Source organism: Salmo trutta, unplaced genomic scaffold, assembly GCF_901001165.1.
Source record: "Salmo trutta unplaced genomic scaffold, fSalTru1.1, whole genome shotgun sequence".
Lineage (NCBI taxonomy): Eukaryota > Metazoa > Chordata > Actinopteri > Salmoniformes > Salmonidae > Salmo > Salmo trutta.
This window is the reverse complement of record NW_021822852.1, coordinates 82,998-98,719: the sequence shown is the minus strand read 5'-3', so window position 1 is coordinate 98,719 and position 15,722 is coordinate 82,998. Positions and strand designations below refer to the sequence as shown.

Below are 15,722 nucleotides of genomic sequence, written 5' to 3'. Positions count from 1 at the left end.
CATCCTCCCGCACCCCTTCTCCGATACCCATGGAGCTGGGAGGGGCGGTGCGCAGGTAGACCGGAGGGGGTTCCAGCTCGTGAACCATCTGTGGCCGCAGAGGTCACACTGCCGGTCGGTGCCGGGTTGGGTCCTCTGGGAATCGAGGCAGCAGGCAGGGCGCTCTGGCGTCACCCAGGTGAGCTGGCACCATTCTCACCCAGAGTCCTCTGTTGCCCATATGTTTGTGTATGTCACTTTCCTGATTTTTCCCCCATTCCCAGCATAAGGCGCTCGTTGATTAAGGTGCGGCTGGGATTTTTATGACAGAGCGTTAGTTTAGGCATCCCCATTGTTCCTGTGGCTGTGCGTTTCCCCGTTCATGCCTTAGATAGTCAACCATTAGGGTCATGGTTGATTCAGGGAGGTTACGTTCCTTTGGGCATGTGACACAGGGGGTCACAAGGAGAGAATTAGTCTCTTCCTGATTGACTTTCCTGCTTTCCCGTGGTGCTGGGCCTACCCTGGTTAGCTTGTCATAACCCCACTGTGTCATGGCCACAGAGGGCTCTCACGGGGTGGTCATGAGAGTGGTCAGGTAGGTGTTTAGGGGTTTCCGCTACTACGGTGGAGAGTCCAGACCATGTCTCCACCATGCACATTCCCCCTGAATATGCAGATTTGGCTCTCGCCTTCTCTAAAAAAGAGAAGCGCCCCCACCTCATCGATGGGGCGATTGTGCGATAAATCTCCTGGTAGACGCTGCCCTTCCCAGGAGTCACGTCTATCCCCTCTCACAGGCGGAGACGGAGGCTATGTAAACATATGTCTCCGATCCCTGCGTCAGGAGTACATTCGGTCCTCCACTTCACCTGCCTCCTCGAGTTTCTTTTTTGTGAAGAAGGAGGAGGGAGGTCTGCGCCCGTGTATTGACTATCGGGGTCTGATTAGATCACTGTGAGGTATAGTTACCCGCTACCGCTCATAGCCACCGCGATTGAGTCAATACACTGTGCGCGCTTCTTCACCAAACTAGATCTCAGGAGCGCTTACAACCTGGTGAGTATCCGGATGGAGACGAGTGGAAGACGACTTTCAGTACACCTCAGGGCACTATGAGTACCTCATCATGCCATACGGGTTGATGAATGTGCCATCAGTCTTCCAAACCTTTGTAGACGAGATTTTCAGGGACCTGCACGGGCAGGGTGTGGTGTGTATATTCATGACATTTTGATATACTCCGCTACAACGCGCTGAGCATTTTTCCCTGGTGCGCAGGGTGCTTGGTCGCCTGTTGGAGCATGACCTGTATGTCAAGGCTGAGAAAGTGTGTACATCAAGGCTGAGAAGTGCCTATTCTTCCAACAGTCCATCTCCTTCCTAGGGTATCGCATTTCCACCTCAAGGGTGGAAATGGAGAGTGACCGCATTTCAGCCATGCGTAATTGGCAGACTCCCACGTCGGTAAAGGAGGGGCAGCGGTTCTAGGGTTTGCCAACTACTACCGGAGGTTGTATCCAGGGTTTTGGTCAGGTAGCGGCTCCCATTACCTCACTGCTGAAGGGGGGCCCGGTGCTCTTGCAGTGGTCAGCTGAGGCGGACAGGGCTTTTAGTCACCTGAGGGCTCGTGTTAACCTCGGCTCCCATGCTGGCCCCTCCGAATGCCTCTTTGGCGTTCGTAGTGGAGGTGGACGCGTCCGAGGCTGGGATAGGAGCTGTGCTCTCTCAGGGCTCGGTTACGCCACCGAAGCTCCGCCCCTGTGCCTTCCTCTCGAAGGAATCTCAGCCTGGCAGAGCGAAACTATGATGTGGGGGACCGGGAGTTGTTGGCTGTCGTAAGGCCTTGAAGGCATGGAGACATTGGCTTGAGGGGGCTAGACACCCTTTTCTCATCTGGACTGACCACCACAATCTGGAGTACATCTGGGCAGCGAGGAGACTGAAACCCTCGCCAGGCAAGGTGGGCCATGTTTTTCACCCGTTTTGTGTTTACCCTTTCCTACAGACCAGGCTCCCAGAACGTTAACTTCTTTGGGACCTGGGGGCAGTATTGAGTAGCTTGGATGAATAAGGTGCCCAGAGTAACTGCCTGCTACTTCAGGCCCAAAAGCTAGAATGTGCATATATGTATATATATATGTATATATATATATGGTATATATATATATATGCATTTATGTATACATATATGGCTTCGTTAAGCCAAACCCACTCAAAATCCACCTTGAACAGAAATGGCACATCACGTCGTTGCGAACGACCACTCCACTTTGTGGGGAAATGTCCACTAACCATCAATCTAATGACCATACCTAGAAACAGTCCGGAGGACTGCTTATTAAGACGATATCTATGAGGGTGCCCGTTTTACGGATTGGGGTTGTAACTGGTAGGTTCATTAATAATTTGTGTGAGATTGAGGGCATCTAGCCATCTAACCTATGACCCCAAACACCACAGATACTCAACACAAAATTCCACTATACACTCATCAAACTCTCTCTCTATTGCTCTTTGTCACTCTCTCGCTCACTCTCTTCCATCTCTCCCCACTCTCACTCTCTCTTCCTTTTCGCTCTCGCTCTCTCTCTCGCTCTCTCTCTCTCTCGCTCTTTGGGAATAATTGATACAGCTACGGGTGTTTGGAGCTCTACTCCTCTGACTTGCTCCTGATTGGCCAAAGGGATACTTCCACAAGGAGTGTAGTAATAGGTTTGAAGGTCACTATCTGAACTTTCTACTGTAAACACGGACATTGATCTGTGTGTGTGTGTTTGTCTGTCTGTCAGAAATCTGACTCTCTCTCCATCTCCCCCCTCCTCTCCCTCCCTCCTCCCCTCTTCTCTCTCCAGCGGTATGGTGAGGCAGACAGGGCCATGTAACACAGTGAAGGCTTCTCAGAGGAGGAAGGGGAGGAACATCCTCCTTTGTGACTTTAATAAAAGAAAATGTTTTAAACATTTAAAAAAGTTATCCTTTTAAGATAAAACTATGTCATCAAATAAATTATTAAAACATACTATTTTGCAATGAAGGTCTACAGTAGCCTCAACGGCACTCTGTAGGGTAGCACCATGAGTAGCTGGAGGACAGCTAGCTTCTGTCTTCCTCTGGGTACATTGATTTCAATACAAAAACCTAAGAGGCTCATGGTTTTCACCCCCTTCCATAGACTTACACAATAATCATGACAACTTTTGGACGATGTCCTGGCACAGTGATGCCATCTGTTGGTAAATGTTAATTACTGCATCTCCAGTGTTTTTACCGGTGTGCTTGAAATACCCGGATGTATTGCAATATACTGACAAGACTGGTTACTCGCATCAATGCCTCTGTCTCGTCATTTAACATTCAAACATGGTGTCAGAGTCGGATAACTAACCATGCTTTCCTTCCGCAAATTAGAGTCACCTGTTCTGGTTAACCCCCAAAAGATGCTTATTTGAGTAAAACTTCGCCGGACGCCGGAATTGTCCTTAGCTTGAGTGAGTTTGCTAGTTAGCTTCAGTGTTGTTAGCACCGGTTAGACATGGTAGCGAACATTCCCCCTCTTGCCGTTATGAAGCTCAGCGGAGATTGGAGCACAAACTGGGATACGTTTAGAGGTGAATGGGAGGACTATGCACTAGCAACTGGACTTCAGGAAAAGGACGATGAGGTATGGCTGCCACTTTGAGGACTATAATGGGAACTGAATGCCGACACGTATACAAACACAACCTGAACCTAACAGCAGCTCAGCAAGGTAACGCTACAGCTATTCTTGATGCTCTTGAACATTACTTTAAGCCAGCAAAGAATGTTATCTACGAGCGTTATGTTTTCGGTTGTTGCAAACAGGAGGACGGGGAGTCCATTGACAGCTTTGTCACTAGGCTAAGTGAAAAGGCAGCTACAATGTAACTATGGTACTTTAAGAGATGAACTGATCAGAGATAAGATAGTGCTTGGCATAACTGATGAGGGCACCCGCAGATGTTTGCTGAGAGAACGTGACCTGACGCTGGTCTTGGCAGTGGAGACAATGCCGTGCAGCAGAGCTTACTGATATACAGATAAGGTCCATGGAGCTTGAAAGGCAACATATGGACAATGTCAATGCTACATTCAGGCAGCCAGTAAAGAAATTCCCCTTTGCCACAGCTAATGCTAATACTACAGCCAACTCTGCAGTAGACAACCCCAATACATGCCGATATTGGTGGCATTTCTCATGGACGAGGAAAAGAACACTGCCCAGCCTATGGAAAAATATGCAAATCTGTGGTACAGCTAATCACTTCGCAAGGTCTGCATGAAAAGCAAGAGAAAGGAGGGTAAAGTGCACTCCATTGAAACAAACACAGATGATGGGAACAACAGCACAGAGGATGTATATGCTAGTGAGTGCATAGGGGCAGTGAGGGCAAAGGACAAAAGTGGTTTTGTCACTCTTGCTACTTAATAATAAACCACAGCAATGCCAGCTAGATTCAGGGGCCACATGTAACGTTATGAGCCTTAAAGATAAAAAGGAGGCTCGCGCCCAGAGACAAACTCACACAGAGTAGCACCAAGCTGAAACTGTATTCAGGCCAGTTCATGACCTCTTTAGGCCTGTTTGTGACAGAGTGTTGTTTTACGTGGCCAGAAACACAACCTTGAGTTTGAAATAGTTGAGGCTAGTCAACAGCCATTACTGTCAGGTTCTACATGCGAGCGCCTTGGGCTTATTAACTTCACCATCCCAGCTGATCTTAACATTATAGACAAAGTCCAGGCTGGGCCCCTGAGCAAGGAGGGACACTCCTAAGCAAGTACCATGATGTCTTCAACGCACCGGTCGAGTCAGTTCCCGACGAAGTCCACTTGAGTTGGACGCAGCAATCCCGCGTGTCCAGTGTGCAACACCCGCAATGTACCAGTGGCCATGAAAGCAGCTACAAAGGCTCAGCTTGACAAATACGAAGCAGATGGCCACATGATATCCGTCACCCGAGCCTACAGACTGGATAAGTAATATGGTCATCATCAAGAACCAGACAAGCTACGGATATGCATTGATCCTAAACACCTCATCCGGGCTCTGCGACGCTCACATTACATTATGCCCACGTTGGAGGATGTTCTTTACAAGCTCCCAAAGGCCAGAGTCTTCACGCTCGTGGACGCCAGAGATGCTTTCCTGCAGTGGCAAGCTCGACGAGCCCAGCAGCTACATGCCCACCTTTTGGACACCCTGGGGCAGGAAGAGGTGGTTGAAGCTCCCGTTTGGTGTCTCCGTGGCTCCAGAGGTGTATCAGCGGAAACAGCATGAGCTGTTGATGGGACTCAGTGGCGTGTGAACCCATAGCAGATGACATCCCTCGTAGTCGGCCTGTGGGGACAGTGATGAGGAGGCAGAATGTGACCATGACGCCAAGCTGCTGCCCTGATGGTCAGATGTAGACAGGTCAAGCTAAGGCTAAGCATAAAAAAGCTTCAGTTTAAAGTGCCAGAGGTCCGCTTTCATGGGCACATCTTGTCCTCCACCGGATTGAAGGCTGATCCTGAAAAAGTGAAGGCTGTCTTGGAAATGCCCCACCCATCTGACGTGAAGGGAGTGCAGCACTTCGTCGGATCCGTCACCTACCTGGCCAAGTTGCTACCCGCGTTCTCTGAAGTGTGTGAGCCACTAAGGAGGCTCATGGACAAGGACACCATCTGGCATTGGCTCCCAAAACATGACGCAGCGGTGAGGGAAATAAAACAACTGGTCACCCAGACACCTGTACTGCGATACTACGATGTGTCAAAACCTGTCACGATTCAGAGTGACTCAAGCCAGTATGGACTTGGCTGTTGCCTCATGCAGGAGGGCCAGCCTGTGGCATTTGCCTCTAGGGCACTCACCCCAACAGAGCAGAACTATGCCCAGATAGAGAAGGAGTGCCTCAGCATTGTGTTTGCATGCCAATGCTTCCAGCACTACCTGTACGGGCGCGACAATATTACCACAGAGACAGATCACAAGCCCCTTATTGCTATATTCAGCAGCCTCTCCTGAATGCCCCGAAACGACTGCAGAGCATGCTACTGGCCCTACAAAACTACACCTCAAGGTGGTGTATAGCCAGGGCCAGAGATGTATGTGAGTGACACGCTCAGCAGGGCTACTGCATCAGGCCACTCACACACGCTCCATGCATGAACGACACGCAGTGTGCAGCTTACAAACAGAGCAAGTGGATGTTGAACACATCAACCAGGCTGACTACCTCAATGTCACGGACCAGCGCCTTATACAAATCAGACAGCACACAGACAGGGATGAGCAACTCCAGGCATTGAGGTCTGTGATTCTGATGGGCTGGCCCGACTGCAAGGAAGAAACTGCTTTAGCCGTCAGAGATTATTGGCCAGTCAAAGAGGAGCTCAGTGTTCAAAACGGAGTAATATTCAAGGGTCAGAGAGTCGTTATTCCCCGGTCTCTGCGCCTTGAGATGTTGGCGCACGTGCACTCAAGTCACATAGGAGGTGAGGCCTGTTACAGACAAGCACGTGACACACTGAAATCAAAGACTATGTCAGTAAATGCACAATCTGCAATGAATATGCCATTGAGCAACAGAGAGAGACGATGATGTCCCACGTGCTACCGATGCGCCCCTGGCAGATAGTAAGTCTAGATCTCTTCCAGCACAGTGGCAAAGACTTTCTGCTGGTATCGATCATTACTCAGACTTCTGGGAGATTGACCTCCTCCCGACCTCTCAGCAGAGACAACGATCAAACGCTGCAAGGCTCAGTTTGCCGCTATGGCCAGCCAGATAGGGTAATTTCAGACAATGGACCCCAATTCTCCGGAGTTGAGTTCCGAAAATTTGCTGCAGAATGGGAATTCGAGCACGTCACTTCATCACCACGACACCCAAAAGCTAATGGGAAGGCGGAGTCCGCAGTCAAAATCGCAAAGAACCTCTGCAAAAAGCTCTGCGAGAGGGCAAAGATGCCTGGAAAGCAATCCTGCAGTGGCGCAATACCCCGACAGAAGGCATGGATAGCAGCCCGGACAAGCGCCTCATGGCACGGCGCTTAAAGCAGCTCTGCCAGTAGCCAGCACTTTCCTGGAGCCATGTGTGGTGACAGACGTGTGTGGTGACAGGTGAAGCTCCGTCACAGAAGACAGGTCTCCAAGTTTATCTATGACAAATCAGCAAAATACTTACCTGAGCTCAGGGTGGGTGAAACGGTGCGGATGAACGGATGAACGGTGCGGATACTGTCACGCCCTGACCTGAGAGAGGTGTTTTATTTCCTCTATTTTGGTTAGGTCAGGGTGTGATGTGGGGTGGGCAATCTATGTCATGTATTCTTTGTGTTTGGCCGAGTTATGGTTCCTAATCAGAGGCAGCTGTCTATCGTTGTCTCTGATTAGGAATCATACTTAGGCAGCCTTTTCCCCACCTGTAGTTGTGGGTAATTATTCTTTCTGTGAGTGTTTTGTGTGCGCCTCAGTTGCGTCACTGTCATTTCTGTTTATCGTTTTGTTCAGTTTCACGTAAAATAAAGCATGTGGAATTACCGGCACGCTGCGCCTTGGTTTATTTATGACAGGGAGTTTGAGGACAGTGAACGTGACACATGTTGTACACCCAATCCGAGAATCAGAGAATGAATCTAGTACTGAAAGCATAAGCTACAGATAAATATCACTGCAGTGCACACAATGTGGTGAGTAGTTGACTCAAAGAGAGAGAAAGACAATAGTTGAACAGTTTTGAACAAACACAGTACTTCCAAAATGAAGAAGAAGCAAGAGCGAGATAGAGATTTTGTATTTGGTTTTCACTTTCACTTACTTAGCTAGCAAATGCAGCTATCTAGTTTAGCCTACTCAAACACCCTGCTCAAACAGAGGGATGCTATGTTAGCTAGCTGGCTATGACTATCTAACACAACACTGGAAGTCTTCCAAGTCAAGGTAAGCTTTGGTTTTACTAATTTATTGCCACCGGGGCTCGCCGGTGTAACTGCTTACTACTGACTGTAAACTGTAACGCTACCTCATGATTATAGCGGGTTTACTAACGCTTTAGTTCTATTAGCTATTCTGACTATGACGTTACTTTAGCTAATATGGTGACAATGATATAGGGTGTGTGTAGTGGTTTGGCTTGGAAATATTTTTTTGCCTGGTCACATACAGCTGATGTGTTGTGCATTGCTACTTTAACAACCTCCTCTCTTCTGGGAAGGCTTTCCACTAGATGTTGGAACATTTCTGAGGGGAATTGTTTTCATTCAGCCACAAGAGTATTAGTGAGGTTGGGCACTGATGTTGGGCGATTAGGCCTGGCTTGCAGTCGGTGTTCCAATTCATCCCAAAGGTTTTTGATGGGGTTGAGGTCTGGGCTCTGTGCAGGCCATTCAAGATCTTCCACACTGATCTTGACAAACCATTTCTGTATTGACCTTGCTTTGTACACGGGGGCATTGTCATGCTGAAACAGGAAAGTGTCTTCCCCAAACTATTGCCACAAAGTTGGAAGCACAGATCGTATAGAATATCATTAAAGTTAAGATCTCTCTTCACTGGAACTAAGGGATCTAGCCTGAACCATGAAAAAGATCCCTGCCAACCCAGATTAATCCGTCTGACTGCCAGATGGTGAAGAGTGATTCATCACTCCAGAGAACGCGTTTCCAAGCTTTACACTACTCCAGCCGACGCTTGGCATTGCACATGGTGATGTTAAGCTTGTGTGCGGCTGCTCGACCATGGAATTCCATTTCATGAAGCTCATTTTGCTTCCAGCAGCAGTTCGGAATTCGGTAGTGAGTGTTGCAGCCGAGGGACACACATTTTTTTTTACATGCTAGGTACTTCAGCACTCGGTGGTCCGTCTTGTGTGGCCTACCACTTCGCGGCTGAGCCGTTGTTGCTCCTAGACGTTACCACTTCATAATAACAGCACAGTTGACCAGGGCAGCTCTAGCAGGGCAGACATTTTACAAACTGACTTGTTGTAAAGGTGGCATCCTATGAAGGTGCCATGTTGAAAGTACTGAGCTCTTCAGTACGGCCATTCTACTGCCAATGTTTGTTTATGGCGATTGCTCGATTTTATACATCTGTCAGCAACGGGTGTTATAGCCTAATCCACTAATTTGAAGGGGTGTTCACATCCTTTTCAATATATAGTGTCCTGATCTTTGTTATATCTCCTAGATATAGGACACTTTAGTTCTTATTAGACATTTTGTCACTGTCTTTTTTTGCCATTTATGAATGTGTTATTCAATGTTTATATGGGCTATAGCAGTAAAGGACAAATTCTATATTTTATCAAATCATTTTTAAGTATTTTATTTTTTTACCTAAAGGGGTACTACAATTCAAAATCAAATAGCTAAATAATCCATGGTATGACCACCTTAAAACAATTCCATTTGTCAGCTAGTAGAACCCCCCCCCCCCACCAAACGGCTCAGACTTTTAGAGGTTCAGAAACCCGGTGTCAGAGGGAGCAATGTCCAGTACCTAAACACACAAATCAAATCAAATTGTCCAAATCAAATCACATGCTCCAAATACAACAGCTGTAGACCTTACTGTAAAAAGGTTAATGACAAGCCCTTATTAGCTCTTAACTAACAATGCAGTTGTTTTTAAATAAGAAAATAGTAAAAAATTATATTTTAAAAATCCCCCCAAAAAAAGATAACGAAGCAGCAATAACCAATTACATGAACGATTAATCATTGTCATTAAAAAAAACGCATCATGCAGACACAATGGGACACAATAATCCCAGACAGACAGACAGACTTAGCTATATGCATGTCAGGGTTCACTTTGGGTCCATTGTTCTGAAGATCAGTGAGCTGAAGAGATCTCTTTCACACAAGCACACACTGGAAATTCAGAGCAGCTTGCCTTGGCCTTGGCATAATGACAGCTCACTGTTGTCTGTTGTATTTAGCTAGCTAATGTTGATAGCTAAACGTGAGCTAACTAGCTAGCTCACTAGCTAACTATGGGGTCTTGCTGTAATTCAGTGGCAGCGCATCGTATTGTTCACAATCCAGTCCATTCAGAGTAGCTGTGTGATGCACAAAAATGCTTTCTTATCGCTGAATAACAGCAGCTTCATGAAGCTAACTAGCTAGCTGAGCTCACTAATTCGCTCAATTCAAACGCCAGTTCAACATTAAGTCCCAATAACACAGTATTTTTACGTGCGTGACTGTTTTATTCTATATATATTTTTGACATTTTCTACCTTCTATTTTGTATATTTTCATCAGACTCTAGGGACATATGAAGCCTGGAAGCTGCAGTAATGTTGAGATGTCAGTAGGGAGAGCTCTAGTCTAGAACACTGGAACCAAAGATACTCCCCTTTCATCTGTTCTGGAACCTTCAGTACCAGCTGATGTGGAGGGATGGGAATGGGTCACATTTTATCTCTTGTAAAACATGTAGGCCCACTCCTCAAATAAAGAAATGCAACTACAGTATGCTGACTTTAGACCATTTTCTATTTAGATACAGTAACATCCCTTATGTGACATGCTGTTGCTGCATGTTAATGACCTGACTAGGCTACTTTTAAATGTGTCAACCACAGAACTCACACTTAGGCTACGCCTGTTTCTACTAATACTTACAGTAGACTACTTCTTGTTCCCACGCAGTGACAGTAAGTTGACTAACTGTACAAGACCTCTCCCCTTCACTTCACTCTGTAAGTACACTTGACGATATCTTGGAATATAGTTTTAGTTTTGATGTTTTTAGCCATACATCACATGACTTCCTGTATCTTTGTACGTGTTGGTTTATTTTGAACTGTGTTTTGGTTGTTACATCAGGGCCTGTATTCATAAAGTGTCTCAGACGGTCCATTTCATTATGATCTAAAAGGCTAAACTGATCCCAGATCAGCTCTCCTACTCTGATACACTTTGTGAATACTGATCCTGGACTGTGGTTTCATGTGTTTAGTTTAGTTCAGTTTATTCAATTACATGTTCAAAACATGATCAGTAGAGTATGCCAGTAATACCCAGATCTCCATTCAATAGGGTCAAGTTCACTGTCAAAGTAAAACAGGGTCAAGTATAACTGTGTGTGTGTGTGGGTTATGTGTCTGTTTCTGTGTGTGTGAGTGTAAATGTATTTTTACATATTAATCGGATTGTGGCACATACAGTCACGACCAAAATTATTGGCACCCTTGACAAATACTGAACTATATCTTATGCTACAAAAGATGGGATGTACGTTGTACATGTGGTTTTACATGAAGACTTGTGCATGCTTTTTTAGAGCTCTGAGAGCAATAGATTGTTGTGGAGACATTTTGAAAATGGCATAAAGTAAGAGTGATTGAATGGATGCTTCGTATGAGCTTTAGGAGTAGTATTAACATGATACACAGTGATGGTGGGTTGTTTTAGGAGTAGTATTAACATGAGACAGTGACGGTGGGTTGTGTTTAGGAGTAGTATTAACATGAGACACAGTGAAGGTGGGTTGTGTTTAGGAGTAGTATTAACATGAGACACAGTGATGGTGGGTTGTGTTTAGGAGTAGTATTAACATGAGACACAGTGATGGTGGGTTGTGTTTAGGAGTAGTATTAACATGAGACACAGTGATGGTGGGTTGTGTTTAGGAGTAGTATTAACATGAGACACAGTGATGGTGGGTTGTGTTTAGGAGTAGTATTAACATGAGACACAGTGATGGTGGGTTGTGTTTAGGAGTAGTATTAACATGAGACACAGTGATGGTGGGTTGTGTTTAGGAGTAGTATTAACATGAGACACAGTGATGGTGGGTTGTGTTTAGGAGTAGTATTAACATGAGACACAGTGATGGTGGGTTGTGTTTAGGAGTAGTATAAACATGACACACAGTGATGGTGGGTTGTGTTAGGAGTAGTATTAACATGACACACAGTGAAGGTGGGTTGTGTTTAGGAGTAGTATAAACATGACACACAGTGATGGTGGGTTGTGTTTAGGAGTAGTATTAACATGAGACACAGTGATGGTGGGTTGTGTTTAGGAGTAGTATTAACATGAGACACAGTGAGAAACATGTGAAACATTAGACTATACAGAATATTGTTCTCTGTAGCTCAGTTGGTAGAACATGGCATCTGCAACGTAATGGGTTTGGTTACCAGGACCACCCATATGTAAAATGTATGCAGATGACTGTAAATTGCTTCGGATTGTTGAGTCTGATAATGGCATTATTTATGGACAGCAGACTACAATAGTCCACACAGTCAATACAGCAGGCTGTGGTGATGTTCATTAATGCCTCTGCTTGATAAAGCTACTACCAGTACTGTACAACAGAGGAGGCTGGTGGGCAGAGATACAGGAGGATAGAGACATTGTATTGGCTGGAATGAAGGAACACCCTCCATTCAATGTATTCTTATTACTTCCCCAAATGAATGAGTACATCATATGAGGAATGGAGGCTGCAGTAATGTTGAGATGCCAGTAGGGAGAGCTCTACTCTAGAACACTGGAACCTTCTGTACCACTTTGATGCAGCTGATGAGGAGTGATGGGAATGGGTCACATTTTGCCTCTTTAAAAAATGTAGGACCACTCCTCAAAAGAAATGTTACCCTTTTCTGACATGCTGTTTATGCATGTTAATGTCTTAACGCCCATTTAGGCTACTTTTAAAATGTGTCAACACCAGAATTCACTTTCAGTAGGATACTTCTTATTTCTCTGCACTGCAAGTAAGTTTTGTTGGATTAGATGAACTGACTCAGCATCACCTTCCTGTCATCCATAGACCTCTACAGCCTGAACCATATCATAGTTATTTATATGGACATTATACTGAATGTCCTTCATTAGCACTTATATTCACAGAATATATGTACAACAGCTACATTAGACTATATGTACAACAGGCTACATTAGACTATATATGGACAACAGGCTACATTAGACTATATATGGACAACAGGCTACATTAGACTATATATGGATAACAGGCTACATTAGACTATATATGGATAACAGGCTACATTAGACTATATATGGATAACAGGCTACATTAGACTATATATGGATAACAGGCTACATTAGACTATATATGGATAACAGGCTACATTAGACTATATATGGATAACAGGCTACATTAGACTATATATAGATAACAGGCTACATTAGACTATATGGATAACAGGCTACATTAGACTATATATGGATAACAGGCTACATTAGACTATATATGGATAACAGGCTACATTAGACTATATATGGATAACAGGCTACATTAGACTATATATGGATAACAGGCTACATTAGACTATATATGGATAACAGGCTACATTAGACTATATATGGATAACAGGCTACATTCGACTATATATGGATAACAGGCTACATTAGTCTATACAGCATATGGACGTAATATGATAGTGGCATGTTGTACTACTACAGACATCAGTGTTTGTGATTAAATGTGACTTTGTCAAGTAGCCAGTGTTGTGTTTCACCATTCTATCTGATGTATTGTCAGTTTGTAATGTTGTTATTAGTCCAACATTATTGAGGACATTATTATTAGGATGGTGCAGTAATGTTGAGATGCCAGTAGGGAGAACTCTAGTCTAGAACACTGGAACCTTCAGTACCACTTTGATGCAGCTGATGAGGAGTGTAAATTGAATGTGTTTGTAGAATAGAATGAATGACATCATGGAACTGACCAAATGTAAATGAAACTTTGACCTGTTCCATGTAGAACTCAGAGGGACAAGGCAACACATTCTAAGATATTATAAACATTCCAAATAGAATAGTCAACATATTGTTAACATGGTTCTGTATTGAATAGAAAGTGGAAATGTAGGGCCCACTCTAATACAGTAAACTTCCTTCTCTGACACACTGGTCTCTACGTCATGCATGTTAATGTATTAAAGAGGAAGAAAGGACAGTTCTGTATCAGCTACTTTTGCCCTGACTACTTTAAATATGTCTCAATCACATAAAACCACATAAATGACAGCTCCCACTCACTACCAGTCAGTTGACTCACTGTACAAGACCTCTCCCCTTCACTTCACTCTGTAAGTACTCTTGATAATATCTGGAAATATAGTTTCTGGTTATTTGTATTTATTCATTAGACATATTCTTGAGGGTAATGTATCATTTACTTCTTGTTATGTTTTGACCTGTGTTTTGGTTGTTACATCAGGGTCAGTATTCATAAAGTGTCTCAGTGTAGGAGTGTTGATCTACTTAGGGATGAAATGAATAACCAGGGTAAAAAAGACATGCAAACAAACATTGTAACACTGCAGTGTGTGTGTTTGTGTTCGCGCCCATGTGTGTGAATGACATAGTGGATTTATCTGAGGGCCCTGCAGGACCAGACTGATAGGGAGTAGGGTTGACATCTATACTGTGTAGGATGTGTGTTTTAACGTTTCTACATCCATAACAACCAGCTCTCTAGACTTTGATGCAGACTCTATGGGCTTTATGGGCCTTCACTACAGATGCTCTGTGTGTGTACAGGGTACCTACACTACATGACCAAAAGTATGTGGACATCTGCTCGTCGAATATCTCATTCCAAAATCATGAGCATTAATATGAAGTAGGTCCCTGCTATAACAGCCTACACTCTTTTGAGAAGGCTTTCCAGTAGATTTTGGAACATTGCTGTGTGACTTGCTTACATTCAGCCACAAGACGATTAGTGAGGTCGAGGACCGAGGTTGGGCGATTAGGCCTGGCTTGCAGTCAGCATTTCAATTCATCCCAAAGGTGTTCGATGGGGTGATGTCAGCGCTCTGTACAGCAAAGTACACTTCTCCCACACCAATCTCGACAAACCATTTATGTATGGACCTTGCTTTGTGCACAGGGGGATTGTCATGCTGAAACAGGAAAGGGCCTTCCCCAAACTGTTGCCACAAAGTTGGAACCACAGAATCATATAGAATGTCATTGTATGCTGTAGGGTTAAGATTTTCTTTAACTGGAACTAATGGGCCTGTGTGTGTATGTGTGTGTGAGCGTGTGTCACAAATCACCTTGTAACCGCACCAAGCCTTCTGTAGTCGACACATTGTTTAAATGGTTCTTTGTGTAGTCAAAATATCACATTGAAAATATGACACATTTAGCTAATAAAAGAAATGTAGTCCCACTCCTCAAAAAGAAAGGCCAATAGATATGCAGTCTGTTGCACAATTTCTATTGAAATACAGTGATATCCCTTTTCAGACATGCTGGTCTGGTCATCATGCATCTTAATGACTAAAATATGTGTCAACCACAGAATTCACACTAACTGACAGTAACTTGGCTCACAGTACAAGACCCCTCCCCTTCACTTCACTCTATAAGTACGCTTGGCGATATCTTGAAATATAGTTTTTTGGTTGTGTTTTTTGTTGTTGTAACTTATCGTATATTTGAGGGTAAGACTTACTGTATCCTTTACTTTTTGTTATGTTTTGACCTGTGTTTTGGTTGTTACATCAGGGCCAGTATTCATAAAGAGTCTCACAGTAGGAGTGCTGAACTAAGAATTGTTGTCCATTGGCTTACTTCAATTAGGGGAGGGGTGGAAGCGTTAGGAGAAAATGATAAAGAATAAAAATATATTTAAATGTTTAAATATACACTGCTCAAAAAAATAAAGGGAACACTAAAATAACACATCCTAGATCTGAATGAATGAAATAATCTTATTAAATTATTTTTTCTTT

General features: G+C 44.3%; 1 protein-coding gene across 1 annotated transcript in view; it reads left to right on the top strand.

Moving 5' to 3' along the window:
* Positions 1-10,667: 10,667 nt before the first annotated feature.
* LOC115185798 (titin-like) overlaps positions 10,668-15,722 on the top strand; it is a 62,797-nt gene continuing 57,742 nt past the window's right edge. Inside the window, exon 1 of the mRNA XM_029745807.1 lies at positions 10,668-10,694. The gene's annotated coding sequence lies outside the window, so the exon portion shown is untranslated. The remainder of the gene's footprint in view (positions 10,695-15,722) is intronic.